The 18,070-nt window shown below is 41.6% G+C and overlaps 1 protein-coding gene across 2 annotated transcripts in view; it reads right to left on the bottom strand.

Annotated features, from left to right (window-relative positions):
• Positions 1-6,147, bottom strand: part of BMPR1B (bone morphogenetic protein receptor type 1B) — a 353,771-nt gene extending 347,624 nt beyond the window's left edge. For both annotated transcript variants that reach the window (XM_048846945.2, XM_048846946.2), the window contains exon 1: positions 5,596-6,147. The gene's annotated coding sequence lies outside the window, so the exon portion shown is untranslated. The remainder of the gene's footprint in view (positions 1-5,595) is intronic.
• Positions 6,148-18,070: the final 11,923 nt, after the last annotated feature.

Here is an 18,070-nt window from a genome sequence, read left to right as displayed (position 1 = left end):
TTATGTATTAATGTTTTGGGAGGTTCAAATTCACTGAAAAATTAATGATGAGTACACAAACACTTGCACATTTTTAGAGCTAAAGGCAGAATCAAAAGACAGAGTTACTATTTACCTGTTACAAAGGGGGAATAAATTGTTGGACGAGTGGAAGAAAATATTGGAGTCCAAGCTAAAAGCATCAGTGAGATTAATCCAGTGTGGTAGAAGAATGTGCAGAACAATATAAAAGTCTACATACTAGAACTACTTACAGAAAAGAAAAGATCACTTACACAAAAATTAAAAGTGGCTTGAGCAGATCATAAGGAATAACTAACAATTCCACATGAAGCCACTATTTCTTGACAACTACATTAAATGCTGAAGTTTTAGAGAGAGGAAATGCAGGTCAGCATTTGAACACATGGAAGAGCAGGAGTAAACATACACCAAGGTTTTATTATATTTTCAAAAATATTTTGGTTACTTTAACAGTGTTTTCTTATTAAAAAACCTAGAGCCCACCTTACATTAGCTACGGTATGCAAGTCTCTTTCTCTCACATGCATCAGAAGAATTGGGATGGTAGATATAAAGATATATTTAGATATAAAGTGCTGTATTATTTATAAGGGAGATTTGAAAGCTCACCGGGAATTGGGCACCAAACTCCCCTTTGTGCCTTTGAAACTCTTACCCTCTATCTGTTGTTATATTTCTCTTCTTTAAGCCACACTGGGATACAGATTCTTGAATGAAGACTAGGTGCTTCTTGTCAGGGCTAAGCATGCTTTGGAACTTGTACCAGGACAGAAACCAGTTTTCATATGAATGGACTAGAACTGATAGCTGTATGAAGAGTTTTCCAGTCACCTCCTTCAGAGTTTTGCCCATCAAGGCCAAATATTTATATTATGTCAGACAATGCAACAACAGTAGTTTATCGATACAAAAAAGGAGCTACTATATGATGACTCCATGTGTTTTGGGTCTAGTTTTAAGAAGCGTTGTCATTTAGATCAGAATCACTCATTTCTATCAGCAGTTCATATTGTGGCCAAAGATAACTCCATGGCAGATACACAAAGCTACAGGCGGAGGAATGTTCCTGGACATGTGGTAAAACAAGTTTTTTTACATTTGCTGCCAGGTACGAAATATAGCCCAAATCCTGTGAATGCTTAGTCATGTAACCTTCCTCAGTTGAGTAGTTTCTCTGAGCTCAAGGAAACTACTCACAGGTACAAAGTTACTAACCTGTGTAAATCTCTGCAGGGTTAGGCCCTGTGTTTAGCCTCAGGTATTTGAATCCTGACTATTAAGAGAAATGCATTGCCCCTAAACTGAGGGAAGCAACATTATACAAACACTACATCTTTCTTTCATTTCCCCCCATTTCAGATAATATCACTTCAAAAGGTCCGTCCCTCCCCCCCGCTCTCCTGCTGGTAATAGCTCACCTTAAGTGATCACTCTGGTTCCAGTGTGTATGGTAACACCCATTGTTTCATGTTCTCTATGTATATAAATCTCCCCACTGTATTTTCCACTGAATGCATCCGATGAAGTGAGCTGTAGCTCATGAAAGCTTATGCTCAAATAAATTTGTTAGTCTCTAAGGTGCCACAAGTACTCCTTTTCTTTTTGCGAATACAGACTAACACGGCTGCTACTCTGAAACCTATCTAAATTTTCTAACTCCTTAAGTGGAATAATTATAGCAGTGTATTATCCAAGTGGACTAGTGCAATATTCTGCCCTTAGAGCTGCCTGATTATTGAGAGAAAATACCTTTCAGAAGTTTAATTGAGGTCTTCAGAAGCATCCAAGGATTAATTAAATTTGAAATCAGGTACTGCAAAATGGTTTTTATTACTATTTGTATCGTAGCAGTGGTTAGAGATGCCATCCCCATTGTACTAGGTACTGTGTAGACACACAATAAAAAGAAAATCCCAGCCCCAAAGAGCTTAAAATCTAAGAGATATATATCTATTTTAGGAAGTACTGAGTCATTAGTTCTGTTAGAAATAGAAAAGATTGTAAACATGTGAGAAATAAGATTACTTTTTTCATATTAGTAGGAACTCACATATCCCACCTGAAAAAGTGCTTTCTTCTAACTCTCACCATTTCCACACACCTGCCGATCGATGCAATCACTTACATATTGTACTTTGTGTTTTCTAGGAAATAATGCATAGAAAACAAATCCAGAAACAAACAGGCTAGAAAGCTCTGGCTTTGTGAACTGTTCTTGGTGAATCTGTCACTTAATGTTACCACCCAGTAACATTTCTCTTGCAAGAAAATTTCAAGACCTGAGGGCTCAATCAGGAAAAATAATGAGCATTCTGGCCTTCACCCAGCAAAGGACTTAAGCACATGCTGAACTTTAACCCACTAACTCCAATTGGACGACTCACACGCTTGAAGTTCAGCCTGTTGTTCAGTGCTTTGCTGGCTCAGGGTGACAGCCTCAACACACTACAGGATGGAGCCATAGTCCATAGCTGTTCCACACAAAGCAATCGTCTTACACACAAAGTGGGGGTCTGCATTTGGTGGAAGTACCTACAAAAATCAGACTTGGAAACCCTGATTCTCCTCTCCCATAGGTGAGAATCAGGAGTAGCTCACCTGAAGTCAATGGAGTTACGAAGACATGGGAAGAAGGTCAAGCCCCATAATTTATTATTCTGTATTCCTTCTTTTAAAATAATTGCAAGGTCTTTTTAATAACACAGCATTTAAATATGGTGACCCATATAACTTAACTTCACCGCATAATCTAACACTGAATATACTGCATTCTAACAATTAAAAAAAAAAGCTCTGGGTGAAACTCACTCCTGTGCAGAGGAACTATGCACCAGACCTGAAGTGGAACACAAGTGCTGCAGAGACCTCTTGCTGGCCCTCTGCATGGCGTGAATTTTGCCTTTTATTAACAATAATGTAATCAGCACTAAGTCAAATTTGAAAGTATAACACCTCTGTGCATTCCTTGAGTTTTCCACAAGCCATCTCTAGTTTAGTGTCATTTTAATTTTTGAAAAAAATATATATTTAAAAGTTGTTCAATATAATTATTTGTCAGAAAATAACGCTGGGTATAGCAGATATGTATTTGTTCTGAATGTACATTTTAACTGTTTACTTTTTCCCTGTAGCAAGTGAAACTCTCTCATCGGGCTCTTCAGTCAGCTAGCAATGAGTTGGGTAAGCGCTGTTTTCAAAACAGAACTTCAGAAAATTGAGCACTATAAGTCAGTATTTTATGTGGAGCAAAACTTATTTATAAACAACGAGTGAAGCATTCTTGAGAGTGTGAGAGAGAAAGAATTACTTTTGTTTCATCAATTCACAGCATTCCCCATTCCAAAATAAAACAAGTTTTATCTTGACAGACATTTTGATTTAAAAGCACATTTCAGTGTCATTAAAAATGCACCAACAGCTTTCGACACAGGAGTAATGAGATCATACCAAACTGTAACATGTGACCAAAAGGAAAGGATCCAGTGGCTTACTAAACAGCCCCTCAAATTAGACAAATAACATGCTGTCTCAAATTTTCTTGCATTAAGTTAAATTTAAAACTAAAAAAAAAAAAAGAGCCCCCTACTTGCATGATTATAAACTATGTTTGAAGTCATGGTAAATTAAACGTATTGTATAATTTTAAATATGCTTTACATGCAAAGCATCACTACAATAATGGTAAACTTACAGAATAGATGGCAGTTGTTTTGCATGATTTTACAATGATTTACCAAATGACATTAAAGCACTTGAAGCCAAAATGCCATATTCTCAGCAAACATCTCTACAGCAAATGTTTCTAAAGGGATTAGAAGAACTCTGTCATGTACAATTGCAAATCTTTGAATATTCTTTTTACAGTTAGAACACAGTTATATGACCACTAAAAATGTTAAAGGAGGCTTTACACCTATACTTTGGCTTATGGTTACCCAAAGGTCACTAGATGAGACTTCCACCGCTTTTTCCAACCAATGAACAGGATTAAAAATGTCACCAATGTAGCTGCAAAATTAGGAAATTGGATATATATTTGGTGAGTATAGATGTAGGAATCCCATTAATATCCAGCTGCTGATTTACAATTTCAGTGGTATTTCCACATAAATTGCCTAAATTAACTTCAACTTTTTTTAGCCAATATCCTGTCCTTTAACAGCCCCCTTTGCATTGTTGAGTACAATTACCTCTCTTCAGCTGATGCTTCTTTGCTAACATTACAGATGTTTTTGCAATTGTAATATGTTTATTTTTAGGTGTTTTTGGATAGTTTAAAGACTTTTCTCTCTGTGTTCCTTCACAGGCACCTTTGAGTGCACAGTGAGTCATTCGTTCTCCACCTTAATAATCATAATGTCTCTCCAAGAGCAGTTCAGCTTATGGTGTTAAAGGGGAAGCTCTCCCCGCGAAATCCCTAGGAGCTGCCAAAAATCATTATCACTGATCTGATTTAGTCAGATAGGCAGCTCAAGGCAGGTTGGAAAACATAGACTATGCTCCAGTACGAATTGAAAACACTGTACCAAGTTCTTCTGATCAAAACAGGTAGGGGGCGGGCTGGAATAAGACGCACAGGTGCAATTAATTTCTGCAGTCTGTAAGGTCCATTCTGTGGCATGGTTTAAGTGCAATCATGAAGCTATCAATACAATCAACTTAATAGCGATATGATAAAAAGATTAGAGTGGCGGGGGGAGAGGGGAAAGCGGCATAACAACCTATCTCCACCCCTTGCCAACCCAGCCCCTTGGCAGAGGACGCCAAGTACCAAATAATAACCTAGCAGCTGATTTGATCTCAGGAACACGGAGATATCAACCGAAACCCCTTTACACTTTTGCCCGCAACATTTCCACATGCAAGCCACACTTAGCAGCTACTTAAACACCCCCCAAACCGCCAACATTTCCCAACCCTGGGTACCAACAGGTGGGCTCCTAAATCCGTTTGCGGGGGGCCCACGCTAGCAGTGGTCTGGTTTGCAGCGCGACCGAGCACCCTCAGCTCCCAGGGCAATGAAAGCGGGGCGGCCCAGCAGCACCTGGGAGAAACAGGGCGCTTCTCTCTGGGGTGCCAGTAGGAGCCTAGGGTGGAAAACTTAGTTCAGAGTCAGACCCCCCCCCCCCCACCACACACACACACACATTGAAAAGCCCCAACACAGGCAATCACCAAGGGCGGGGCGGGGGCCCCCCCCAGTCTCAGTCCCCTGGTCCCGCTGCTGCAGCCGCTCGCTCGCTCGCTGCCTCCCCTCCCCGCCCCAGCCCCGACTGCCAGGAGCCGCCGCCGCCGCCGCCTTGCCCGAGCGGCAGGGCGCCTCCGCCTCCACCCAGGTCCCGGCTGCAGCATCCCAGCGCCGCTTCGCCTCGGGGCGCGGGGCCGGTTGCCAGGGCACAGGTACCTCACGCAAACCCCAGCCGGCTCGGGAGCAAGCGGCCCGCGCCCGCCCCCGCCCCGGAGCGCAGCCACCCACCCTCTTGCGGGGGGGCTTTTGCATTTCCGCCCCCCACCCCTGCCTCTGCCGGAGCTGGCTGGCCCCAGAACGCGGCCCGCGGGGAGCTCCCTTACCGGCTGCCAGGCCGCCCCCGCCGCTGGGTCCGCCGGCCCCGGGACGGAGAGCAGGCGCCGCTCACTGCCGCCGCTGCGCCTCCACGCCACAAAGTTGGGTCCGCTGCTGCTGCTGGTGGTGGTGGTGTTTCTCCCCGCCAGGTTCTCTCAGGCGCTGCAGTTTTATTTGTTTTGTTTTGTTTTGTTTTTTTTTCCTTCTCCGCGCTTGCCCTCTCCAGCTCCCACTAGTGATTGCACAGCCCGATAGCTAAGCGGGACTCGGCGGCCACCCTGCCAGCAGCCAGCGGCGCTGCTGCTGCCCGAGGGGAGAGTCAGTGCTTGATGGTTGCACCCATGAGCCTGCTCATCTGCCTCTCGCGCTGAGGGGTTTTGAAAGTAACTTCTCTGCCGTGAAAACTACTGTAGCTCCGTATCGGAAGGGTGGCCGTGTTAGTCTGTATCCACAAAAACCAGGAGTCCGGTGACACCTTAAAGACTAACCGATTTATTTGGGCATAAGCTTTCCTGGGTGAAAAAAAAAAACCCAACCACTTCTTCAGATGCAGGCAGGGTCACTGGAGCACTGACTACCCACCCTGCCACGCACTGGTAAAAAATCGCTAGCCCAATAACACACCGCCGCATCCCACAGCTTGTTCCCAAACGGCTGCAAATGCCGCTGACAAAGCTAAGAGATTTGAGAGAAGTGGAGCAATTTACAGTCTGGATCGGATGAGCAACCAAACTGTTGATGGTAAAATGGACAACGTGGGGTTAACTGGGTAAAAAGAAATAATGTTTATAGCAACATGGGAATTTTCCGCAAATCGTAACCTATTCTGCCTCCTACCTGCTGTGTTCCCTTTCTAGCACTTGTAGCCTGGTAGCACCCAGAGGCCAGAACCCAAGTGTCAGAGCTGCACAGAAGTTTTGGGGGGTCTGAGGCAAAAGCTGACACTTAGCCCCCTCCCCCACCCTTCCAAAAAATTATTTAGGAGATAATAGAATTGAGGAAAAGGGGTGGGGATGGTTAGTAGGAAAGGGCCCCAGCCTGTGGGGTTCTGCTGTCACTGTGCGGATTGCAGGGGCTCTGCTTGGGGCCATAGAACTGTTCCCAGACCTACTTCTCCCTGATCCCCAACCCCTCTTTTACCTACAGGCTCTTGGCCTAGTGGGTTGCCTTGGGTTCACCACAACAATGCCAGTGACAGCAACCGTGGGATCTGGGCCTGGTGAAGCAGGGTGTATGCCAAAAACTGAGTGGCATTTTGACTCCATGTGCCAGGTCACAATACCAATCACTAAAATTTGTCCTCCTCCTTCATTTTGAGGGCCCTCTCAAACAGGAGTTTGGAGCAAACTAACCCCTTTCTTCCCGCACTACGCAGCCCTGCCCATCATGCTAGGCACTGTACAGACAAAAAAATGGTCCCTGCCCCCAGAGCTTAGAATCTAAGTAATCTTTTATTACTCTTATAGAAAATAACTTATACTGTTAACAATTCTATTTATCATGTCGAAAGCTAATAACTAAACATGCCAAGAGTCTTATACCACACCCTGAAATTAGTCTTTGACTAACCACAAGGGAGAGAATTCCAAAACCAAGAACTGAGATGGTCTGACATACTGGGAGGAATTAATCATAATAATAATAGAAAATTATTTCCTTTTAAAATCACATGTGCAGTTGTATTTCCCTTCTTCCTCCCCAGCCTCATTAGAATTAATTTATTTTTCATCTGGCAAAAACGTATCATTTATGGGAGAGGTGGGGAACAGACCACCTCAAGATTTTGGAAATTCATATACAGGAATGGGCAAACCAGTTACAAAAACAAGATGACCCTCCTCCACCTGACCCCTCACCCATTTCTGGGACTGAACCTTTCTTTACATTCCTGGTATGTTCAGCTAAATCTTGTTTGTTTTCTCCTTTTCATGCATCTTTTCATTTCTGGGCCCTGGCTGGAACTAGCGCCGGCAGTCCTGAAATACTATGAGAAAGGCTTTTTATTGGCTGTGGTAAGAAGCAAAAATACTGGCAATCTTGCAAGAAAGCCTTCTCATGCTCCGCTTTTGGGAACTCCATGTTCATGAGTTACCCTCAGACAGCTCAAATTCCACATGTTTTGCCCACCATAGTCATGGCCCACCATAATGCTGGTGGATCCCATATTATGAACCTGCACTTCCCACCTCAGCAGAGGAATTTCAGCTCCATCTCTTCTGGCGTTCTCTTCTGTTTTTCCCTGTGCCCAGATGCTACAGAAAAAGAAAAAAATGGCCAAGAGGAATGGAGAAAATATGCCATTATAGGAAATGCACAAGCAAAAAGGCAAGGGAGACCAGGAGAAGGCAGAGAGAGGGGAGATGGGACAGAGGGAAGGGAAGAGATGAGAGAAAGAGAGGACAGAGATGGGTGCATGGTGAGGGGAAAAGTTGTAAGAAGAGATGGGAAGGTCAGATAAAGACAAAGGATGAAATAAATTGAAGGGGAGGGTGAATGATGTCCAGCATTATGCAGGCCTTTTCCCAAATTGTAGCACAGGGAGAAGGACAGCACCTTCCTCAACATAGGTAATTAAATGTCTGTAGGACAACTGGAACTGATAAGAACAAGGATTTTGCCCTGAAATAGGATGGATGCAGCCACAAAAGAGCAAGGAACATTTATGATTTTTTTTCCCCTTGAAAATGCAAGACTAATCTCCATAAGGGAGGAGCCCAAGAGGCTTGCCCTTCCGAGCTGTTATGAGCTAGCAGCCACTGAACTGAGCTATAAGAGCTCTCTTCTCATTAGCATCTCTGACGAGTCTTTTCTGAGGGGATCACTTCAGACACCAGTCACTATATCAATTTTCATTATAACAACAGTTTTATAAAACACTCAAAATACATAGCTCCTAATAAAGGAGATGTAGTATATTTGACAAGACACTGTTTGGGGCTGTCAGCAGCACCAGCAGTAGATAAGTAATTGTCTAAATCTTCTGTCACTGCTGAGGTAAACAGATGAAACCACAAGTGTCCTGGCAAAGTTCAAGCCTTCTGGCGAAGTTTGCAGCATGCTTTCACCGCCCTGACCTCAGAGCGCTGAACACCGCAGTGATCCTCCTTCAGTTCGTTAAGATAGTGTGAGCGTCTGCACAGGAGAGTTTCCAGTAATCACATGTGAATAAACATTCAAGGAGAGACAAAATTATTCCCTGTCTGTGCAGAAGACAACATAATCCTCATTCTTCTAGAAGCTAATACTGTGCATCTTTCCAAACCAACACTATTAGCGTTCTGTCATCTGAAGAGCGAAGTGATCCTGAGATTTGTGCATTGCTTTCACTCGAACAACCTGATCAAATCTATTTGTTATTCGATAGCCTGACTTACTTCACAATGGCAAGTCAGTCTGCAGAGCCAGTTTATTAATTTATTCCCAGTTGCTGACTGAAGATGTTACTTTATTCTACTGTACTAAAGTAGTAGACTTATTTTTATGGTCCTTCTATGCAGCAAAATGTACTTTGACATGAAGTCAGATAACATAATTTGCTCTTTCCTAAGTATATAAAATATGCTACAAAGCCTGTTACGTGGTCATCCTATGGTCCCATAACATGTTTTTAACCCCCTCTTAAGATGACAATACCAAACTCTGTTCTCTAAGACATGCATAGTATAATGCAGTCCCCCCAAACAGTACCTTTTGCTGTTTAGAGCAGCCCTTAGTTCACAGTGAATAGAAAATAAAGAAGCTACATCAGCCAGTTAGAAAAAGCTTCTGCTTTTTAAAGTAGGAAAATGACAGTTACCATATGCACTTTGTCAAACAGCATTATTTTATTTAGCAGAGATACTGATCATCCACTTACTTAATATATCTTACCATCTCCTCATTAAATCTCTCAATAAAACATGATTAATGTCCAAGATTCTGGGCCAGGTTCAGTCCTGATGTAATCAGGCACAACTCCATGAAGTCAAAGGCTACATTTGGTAGCATGTGCATTACTTACTACTGAGTACATAATTACAGTTACATTTTCTGTGCAAGCTCTGCAGTATCAGAATCAAACTCATTGCTGCGGAAGCCATTTTCCCCTACTATGCTATCAAATCGTAGAACTGGAAGGGACCTTGAGAGGTCATCTAGTCCAGTTCCCTCCACTTGTGGCAGGACTAATTATCTAGACCATTCCTGACAGGTGTTTGTCCCACCTGCTCTTAAAAATCTCCAATGATGGAGATTCCACAACCTCCCTCGGCAATTTATTCTAGTGCTTAACCACCCCAACAGGAAGTTTTTCCGAATAGCCAACCTAAACCGCCTTTGCTGCAATTTAATCCCATTGCTTCTTGTCCTATCCTCAGAGTTAAGAAAAACATTTTTTCCTTCCTCCTCCTTGTAACAACCTTTTACACACTTGAAAACCGTTATGTTCCCTCTCCGTCTTCTCTTTTCCTGAGTAAATAAACCCAATTTTTTCATAGGTCATGTTTTCTAGACCTTTAATCATTTTTGTTGCTCTTCTCTGGACTCTCTCCACATCCTTCCTGAAATGTGGTGCCCAGAACTGGATACAATACTCCAGCTGAGGCCTAAACAGAGAGGAGTGGAGCAGAAGAATTACTTTTCGTGTCTTGCTTACAACACTCCTGCTAATATATCCCAGAATGATATTCACTTTTTTTTTTTTTTTGGCAACAGCAGCTTTACACTGTTGACTTATATTTAGCTTGTGGTCCACTATGACCCCCAGATCCCTTTGCACAGTCCTCCTTCCTAAGTGGAGTACTTTGCATTTTTCCTTATTGAATTTCATCCTATTTACTTCAGACCATTTCTCCAGTTTGTCCAGTTCATTTTGAATTTGAATCCTATCCTCCAAAGCACTTGCAACCCCTCCCAGCTTGGTATTATCCACAAACTTTACAAGAAAAAAGAAAAGAAAAGGAGGACTTGTGGCACCTCAAAGACTAACAAATTTATTTGAGCATAAGCTTTCATGAGCTACAGCTCACTTCATCGGATACTCTGTATGCCATTATCTAAATCATTGATGAAGATATTGAACAGAACCAGACCCAGAACTGATCCCTCTGGGATTCCACTCGTTATGCCCCTCTAGCATGACTGTGAACATAAGAAAGGCCATACTGGGTCAGACCAAAGGTCCATCCAGCCCACTATCCTGTCTACCGACAGTGGCCAATGCCAGGTGCCCCAGAGGGAGTGAACCTAACAGGTAGTGATCTAGTGATCTCTCTCCTGACATCCGTCTCCACCCTCTGACAACAAGAGGCTAGGGACACCATTCCTTACCCATCCTGTCTCATAGCCATTAATGGACTTAACCTCCATGAATTTAACCTCCATGAATTTATCCAGTTCTCTTTTAAACCCTGTTATGGCCCTAGCCTTCACAACCTCCTCAGGCAAGGAGTTCCATAGGTTGACTGTGTGCTGAGTGAAGAAGAACTTCCTTTTATTTGTTTTAAACCTGCTACCCATTAATTTCATTTGGTGGCCCCTAGTTCTTATATGATGGGAACAAGTAAATAACTTTTCCTTATTAACTTTCTCCACACCACTCATGGTTTTATATACCTCTATCATATACCCCCTTAGTCTCCTCTTTTCCAAGCTGAAAAGTCCTAGCCTCTTTAATCTCTCCTCATTTGAGACCTGTTCCAAACCCCTAATCACTTTAGTTGCCCTTTTCTGAACCTTTTCTAATGCCAGTATATCTTTTTTGAGATGAGGGGACCACACCTTTACGCAGTATTCAAGATGTGGGCGTACCATGGATTCATATAAGGGCAATAAGATATTCTCCATCTTATTCTCTATCCCTTTTTTAATGATTCCTAACATCCCGTTTGCTTTTTTGACTGCCGCTGCACACTGCGTGGACGTCTTCAGAGAACTATCTACGATAACTCCAAGATCTTTCTCCTAATTAGTTGTAGCTAAATTAGCCCCCATCATATTGTATGTATAGTTGGGGTTATTTTTTCCAATGTGCATTACTTAACTTTTATCCACATTAAATTTCATTTGCCTTTTTGTTGCCCAATCACTTAGTTTTGTGAGATCTTTTTGAAGTTCTTTGCAGTCTGCCTGGGACTTAACTATCTTGAGCAGTTTAGTGTCATCTGAAAACTTTGCCACCTCGCTGTTTACCCCTTTCTCCAGATGATTTATGAAGAGGTTGAATAGGATTTGTCCTCGGACTGGGGAACACCAATAGCTACCCCTCTCCATTCTGAAAATTTACCATTTATTCCTACCCTTTGTTCCCTGTCTTTTAACCAGTTCTCAATCCATGAAAGGATCTTCCCTCTTATTCCATGACAAGTTAATTTACGTAAGAGCCTGTGGTGAAGGACCTTGTCAAAGGCTTTCTGGAAATCTAAGTACACTGTGTCCACTGGATCCCCCTTGTTTGTGGACCCCCTCAGAGAACTCTAATAGATTAGTAAGACATGATCTCCCTTTTCAGAAACCATGTTGACTGTGCAATAATTTATGTTCTTCTATGTGTCTGACAATTTTATTCTTTACTATTGTTTCAACTAATTTGCCTGGTACTGACGTTAGACTTTCCGGTGTGTAATTGCAAGTCATTGGGTACAGTGGCTGATTTAAAGGACAGGTTACAAACCATAGTTAATATGATAACCACTGATAACTACTCTCTGGGAATGGTTTTCCAACCAGTTTTGTGCCCAGTTTTGCACCCACCTTATTGTAGCTCCATCTAGGTTGGATTTCCCTAGTTTATTTATGAGAAGGTTATGCTAGACAGTATCAAAAGCTTTACTAAAATCAAGATATACCACATCTACCGCTTCTCCCCTATCCACAAGACTTGTTACCCTGTCAAAGAAAGCTATCAGGTTGGTTTGACATGACTTGTTTTTGACAAATCCATGCTGACTGTTACTTATACTACAATGCATATGTACGTGCATGTGTCTAAGCATATATGTTATTATATATTTATTTTATATAGTATGATATACATTGAAACACTAATAATGCATCTTGATAAGGGGAGAGGAAGAAGAAGAGAGGGAATTCTACACTTTGACCATATGAGATAGCATGAGGCTTGTGAGATAGAGCAGGGCCGCCCAGAGGGTTCAGGGGGCCTGGGGTCTTCGGTGGCAGGGGTCCTTCCGCTCCGGGTCTTTGGGACACTTCCATGGAGTGGAAGGACCCCCACCGCCAAAGACCCGGAGAGGAAGAAGCAGCGGCGGGTCCTTCACTCCAGGGGTGTTCGGCGGCACTGAAGAACCTCCCCCCCCCCCCGCCCACCACCAAAGTGTCACCGAAAACTCTCGTGGGGGCAAATTGCCCCACTCTTCCCCCCCCACCCCCATGGGCGGCCCTGAGATAGAGTCAGATACAACATAAAAGGCACTGTATTAAAATAGAATTATTTAAGTCAGAGGTTCCCAAACTGAGGTCCAGAAACTCACTTTCCTCCTGGGGAGAGCAGCTGGCTGGCTGCCTCAGCTTCTTCCCCCAGCAAGAGGAGTTAGAAGGCAGTCATGACATCTTCTGAATGTTTTAATCCACTTGGGGCCTTAGCCTGTAAAGTTCTGGCACTTTCAATTCCCACTGATTTCAGTGGAAATTGAAATCACTCTGAACTGGCCCTATAAATCCTTTATCACATAAGAAAGTTTAATGTGGAGAATAAGGATAATAAAAATAGAGTGAGGATAAAAAAAAAGGAAATTATGACTGTCTCCAGGATAATAGTAGTAAAAAAAAAATAACATCCTTGGGTAAAATAGTTCCTTCAATTGTCTATAACTACGGGCAACATGCCACTGATTTAAGGCCCATCCCACAATTACATATGCATGTGGGTTATCTTGCTGATATGAGCAGCCCATTTGAGTTCAGTGGGTTTACTCACATGAGTACAGTTACTTATATCCCTAAATGCTCAGTGGTTTGGGCTCTTAGAAACTGTGTTTTTGTTTTTTTACTTTGGGGCAACATTTTATTTCTTTTGCCCTCTGGGCCACTCACTATTTATATCGACTAATCCTTGTTTCAGTTGGAAGAAGCAGCTGAGATTGCAAACTTTAACAATTTCATATTCTGAACTCTAATTAGTTTAATGTAATATTATTTATTCAGGAGTGCTGGTTCTTTAGTCAGGTTTCAATTTAATCTTAACATAATCCCTATTTTTTTCCTTTCACATTTTATACTTCTCTGAAACATTTTTTAAATGTTTTGATCTACTGTGTAAACACTTAATATGTGGCTTGTTTTGTGCTGTCATATTTTCTTTGATTGTTCATTTGTAATTTGACCTGACAGGTGGTATTTTAATTAAAAGTAAGGATATCATTATTATTCTATACATTAACAAATGTGTGTGTTAGATAGTATAATTTACAATATCTAAAATACATTAGTGTTTTTCTTCCTCCTCCTGATCCCTTAATTTAAGATTGGTCTCTAAAGTGTGATTATTGTATATTTCCCACTTACTGTATTACTTCTCTGGGCATCATATATTAAATATTTTTCCTTCTGTTTCAACTGCTCTACTGTTGGACTGTTATTTAACACAAATGGAATTCTCTCTCATTGTTTAAATCCCTTGATAAGTGGTCTGCTTCCTAGAGAACATTAATTGGCTGAGTTAATACAATAAAAATAACAATGGTTCCTAAATTCACTGTATATTCACTATGGGTGAAATTCAGCCCTGTGCAGAGGGCCAGCCTCAGGCCTATGTATCAACAAATGCTACTAATGTCTTCAAAATAGGGAGGTTGCCTGGTCCCTAAACAGGTGTTCTGAAGATCCTGGAACAAGGACTGCTTGAACAGTGCTCTTCTCAGTCTAAGGAAGCAACAGAGGTAGGGAGCACACAGACAAAAGCTGGCTTAGGGACCCAGAGAACCTTGTAGACAGGCTGCTTTATCCCTAACAAACAGATAAGACCATTTATCTTCCTTTCATTTTGATTTCCCCTCATTGAAGTGAGCCTGCCTCACTTCAGCAGTGGATTCTATCTGGAGAAACAGGATGAGAAAAAGCTTTGGTTTTTACACTGTGAACGAGCCAGAGCAGAGAAGACACATGTTGGGAAGCTAATGAATGAAAGAGAACAGCAGGCTCTCTTACCTTGAGTATTTCCTTAATTTTTCAGTGGCTGATGCCCGAAGTCAGGGTCACACTCATACAGTTTGTTTTTCTTATATCTAGAATGGAATAAGAAAAATGCAAGAATAAGTATAATATAAAGCCACAGTCATTGTCATAAAAGAATCCTTTCATTTGTTCACTGCTGTATGTTACAGAAAAAAAAAGTAAGCAAAGAGAAAAGAGAAACAAGCCATGCGAAACAAAGAAAAGATGACATGCAAGGGAGAACCACCTCCACACAGAGCCAAGGAATTGTCATCAAACACAATGACATCAGCCTATTAGTTTCTCCAGCACTATTTCACCAGATCTCCCCATACACTTTACTGTTCCATAGTTATCTGTCAGTCGAACAACTCTAAAAATAACAGCCAAATGTTGTCATATTTATGAGTTCTTTCCTTCCTTTATAAGCTTCTCTTTCAAGAGCTGCCATGTCACAGAACCACTGGACCATTTTTCTCTTCTGGGAGGTGCAGCTGATTACCAGGGTTGTAACATCATCTATTTTGCGCCCAAAGAAATGCACAGGAGTCAGCCTTCTTATGAATCCATGAGAAAGAGCTTTGTGTCAGGTGAGCACCGACATAAAACAATTCTGTTTGGAACAATAGAGAATTCCCTACTCTTAAGCTAATTCTTAAGTGTTCTGCTGCCGAATCATTCCTAGTTTTTGAACTGTTTCAGAAAGTGCATAAGCAGAACCCACCGTATCCCCGATATCTCCAGCACTTCTCTGTCCTTGTGGCCAAATCATTAAGCACTCAACAGCTTCCCCATTGTTTTCTGTGGAATCTGGTGGGTGCTGAGGATTTTTGAAAATTTGACTACTTTATTTGGACCAAATCCTGCCATTATGCTTTCTGTTTCAAACAAACCTAAAACAGGGAAGATGCTCAGATACTATGGTGATGGTTGGCAGTATAAAATCCTAAGACAGACAGACAATAACAGAAATGTTAATGAAAGACAGCAGTTGTTATTAGCATTTGTGTGTGTTTGTTTGTTATTTGTATTTCTATAATACCTAGAGGCTCCATTGTGCTGGGTGCTGCAAAAATGAATAGTAAAAGACAGTTCCTGACCCAAAGAGCTTGCAATATATTGCCTCAATCCTGCAAAGATGTACGTAGGTGCTGAACTTCATGCACTGTGGGTAGTGCTATAGACGTTAATGGGATTATTTACAGTGCATAAATTTAAGTACCTGTATAAGTCTTTGCAGCATCAGGGATTAATTGAGTGAGTTGATGAAGTACAATGTCCTCTTCGAGCACCTCTTTGTGACTAAAGATTTTTACACATTTCAAATTTTCTACCCTGGTAAGTAGTCTCTATAGAATTACACGAGGCGTGAAAATGCATTGGGATATGCTATCAATCGTGCACTAGCCAGAAACAGTAGGCAGGTTTGTTTTGTTTTTATTGCCTAACTTTGCATTTAGCAACTACAGCATTTCTGTAAGAAATGCATTATATGTCCAGACTTGGTGTACTTTTTTTGAAAAAAAATTATGACGTTTCAATCTCATTTTCTTCCCTTATTTTATTTAGCAGCTTAATGGCCCCAGAAAATATATTTTCCCCTCCTGAGTATGTAACAGTGAGGATAGCCAAGAAGGCAACTGGGGATCCATCCTCTTCCATTAGAAATGCGTTCTTATGCAAAGCAATTTCCCTCTTTCTGGTCTAGGTGAGCAGGCTAATGTGTTTTGGCATGAAAATGGCTTTTAGTTGATACAATTGAATTGTGCCATTTAAAAGCAAGTGAAAGCTCGATACCATTTCTTTGTCTAGAAGGCCATCTGTATATCCCTCAAAACAAACAAACATGCTCATTTATTTTCTTTCTGAATCACACTGTCTCCTCTCCAGAAAGTAAGCTGTCTCTTCTCCTTTAATCTAAGAAAGCATGTATTCCTCCTCCTATTCACCTGTCACATAGGGATTTATAAGAGTTAAGGTTTGTCACAATACACTGTAGGCTCTTTCCCTTCAATCTTCCTGTTAAAGCCTATATATTTTCATAAAATACACATCAGGAACTATGAGCCTGATTCCGTTCCCACTTAAATCAGTTGTATACTGGTTTAGTTCCACTAATTTCAACAGAATCACTCCTGATTTACAAAAGTATAACTGAGTTTAGAGTCAAGCCATCTTTATTTCTAACTAACAGTGTGATTTCTTCTCATTCTCTGTGAATTCACTTTATCATCTGGTCTTCATCAGGAACAACTATAAATCCCCTGATGCAGGCTTCCAGTAATTAGTGCTTAGAGGCTTGTTGTTCAAGTATTTGCCAAGGAAGACAGGATATTTATCACTCTGATAGTAAGTACAGTAGTTGTGGGTCCTGCTCACAAAGTTCAGATCTGGAATCTGATCTAATGCTGAATTTCTCCAAAGACTGGGGACTGCTCAGTGTTCTAGAGTAGTTCATTCTTTATAGAGACATGAGTGAGTTGTGCAGTTTGAGAAAGGTAAGTCTAGATCCATGGTTCAGGGTATTAAAATCTGGTGCTCTAACCTTTCACTATCTTGCCTGGGACTAGAAAATGACCAGAGTTTTACCCAGTCACTTTCAAACAATTAGCTACTGCAACTCAGTGGCAGAAAGATTTGTGAGCTTTTCTGAACAGAGCAGAGTTCACCAGGCCCTAGGTGAAGAGGTTGCCAACGCACTGCAAGGCCATGAAGTTAGCTAGTGAGGACTGGTTATAAGTCTTGGAGAAGATGGACCATCAGAAGTTTTGAGATAAACCCTTTTCCTTGGTGGTCTCTCTACATAATTTGGCCCAGTGTCAGATAGGCTGGGTGACTTGCTGGGTCCACCCAAGACACAGACAGTAGGGGGACCAATGGATATGATGATAATGGAACAGTACTTGGAAAGTTTTCTTGATGGTCAATCAGTGAGACAGGAAGGCAGAAACTGTGCAAGTGCAGCATGTATTTCTTAAAGCATGAGCGAAATAGATGGGACCATGAGCCCCAGGGATGTCGTTAAGAACTGGCTGCAGGGGATCTAAGTGACAGAGAGAAGATTTAGAAAGGCTTTGTTACCATCTGTAATAAAAATGTATTAATTTATGTAACATCTTGCATCCAGAAGATTGCATTATGAAAATAAACCATCTACCACTGGAACAGCCATCTCTGCAGTGGAATATGGAGGAAAGGACATTTTTCTTTTTATCCTTTTTGTTCCTGAACCTTTTCCTATTTTACTGTTAGAACAATAACAGTAAATAATAACAGCAGCTTGGGGGCCCTCCTTTTCTATTTCTCCAGCCATCATAAAAGATGAAAACAAGT

Source organism: Caretta caretta, chromosome 4 (genome assembly GCF_965140235.1).
Source record: "Caretta caretta isolate rCarCar2 chromosome 4, rCarCar1.hap1, whole genome shotgun sequence".
Lineage (NCBI taxonomy): Eukaryota > Metazoa > Chordata > Testudines > Cheloniidae > Caretta > Caretta caretta.
The sequence above is the reverse complement of the archived record's forward strand: the minus strand, read 5'-3'. Positions and strand labels throughout refer to the sequence as shown.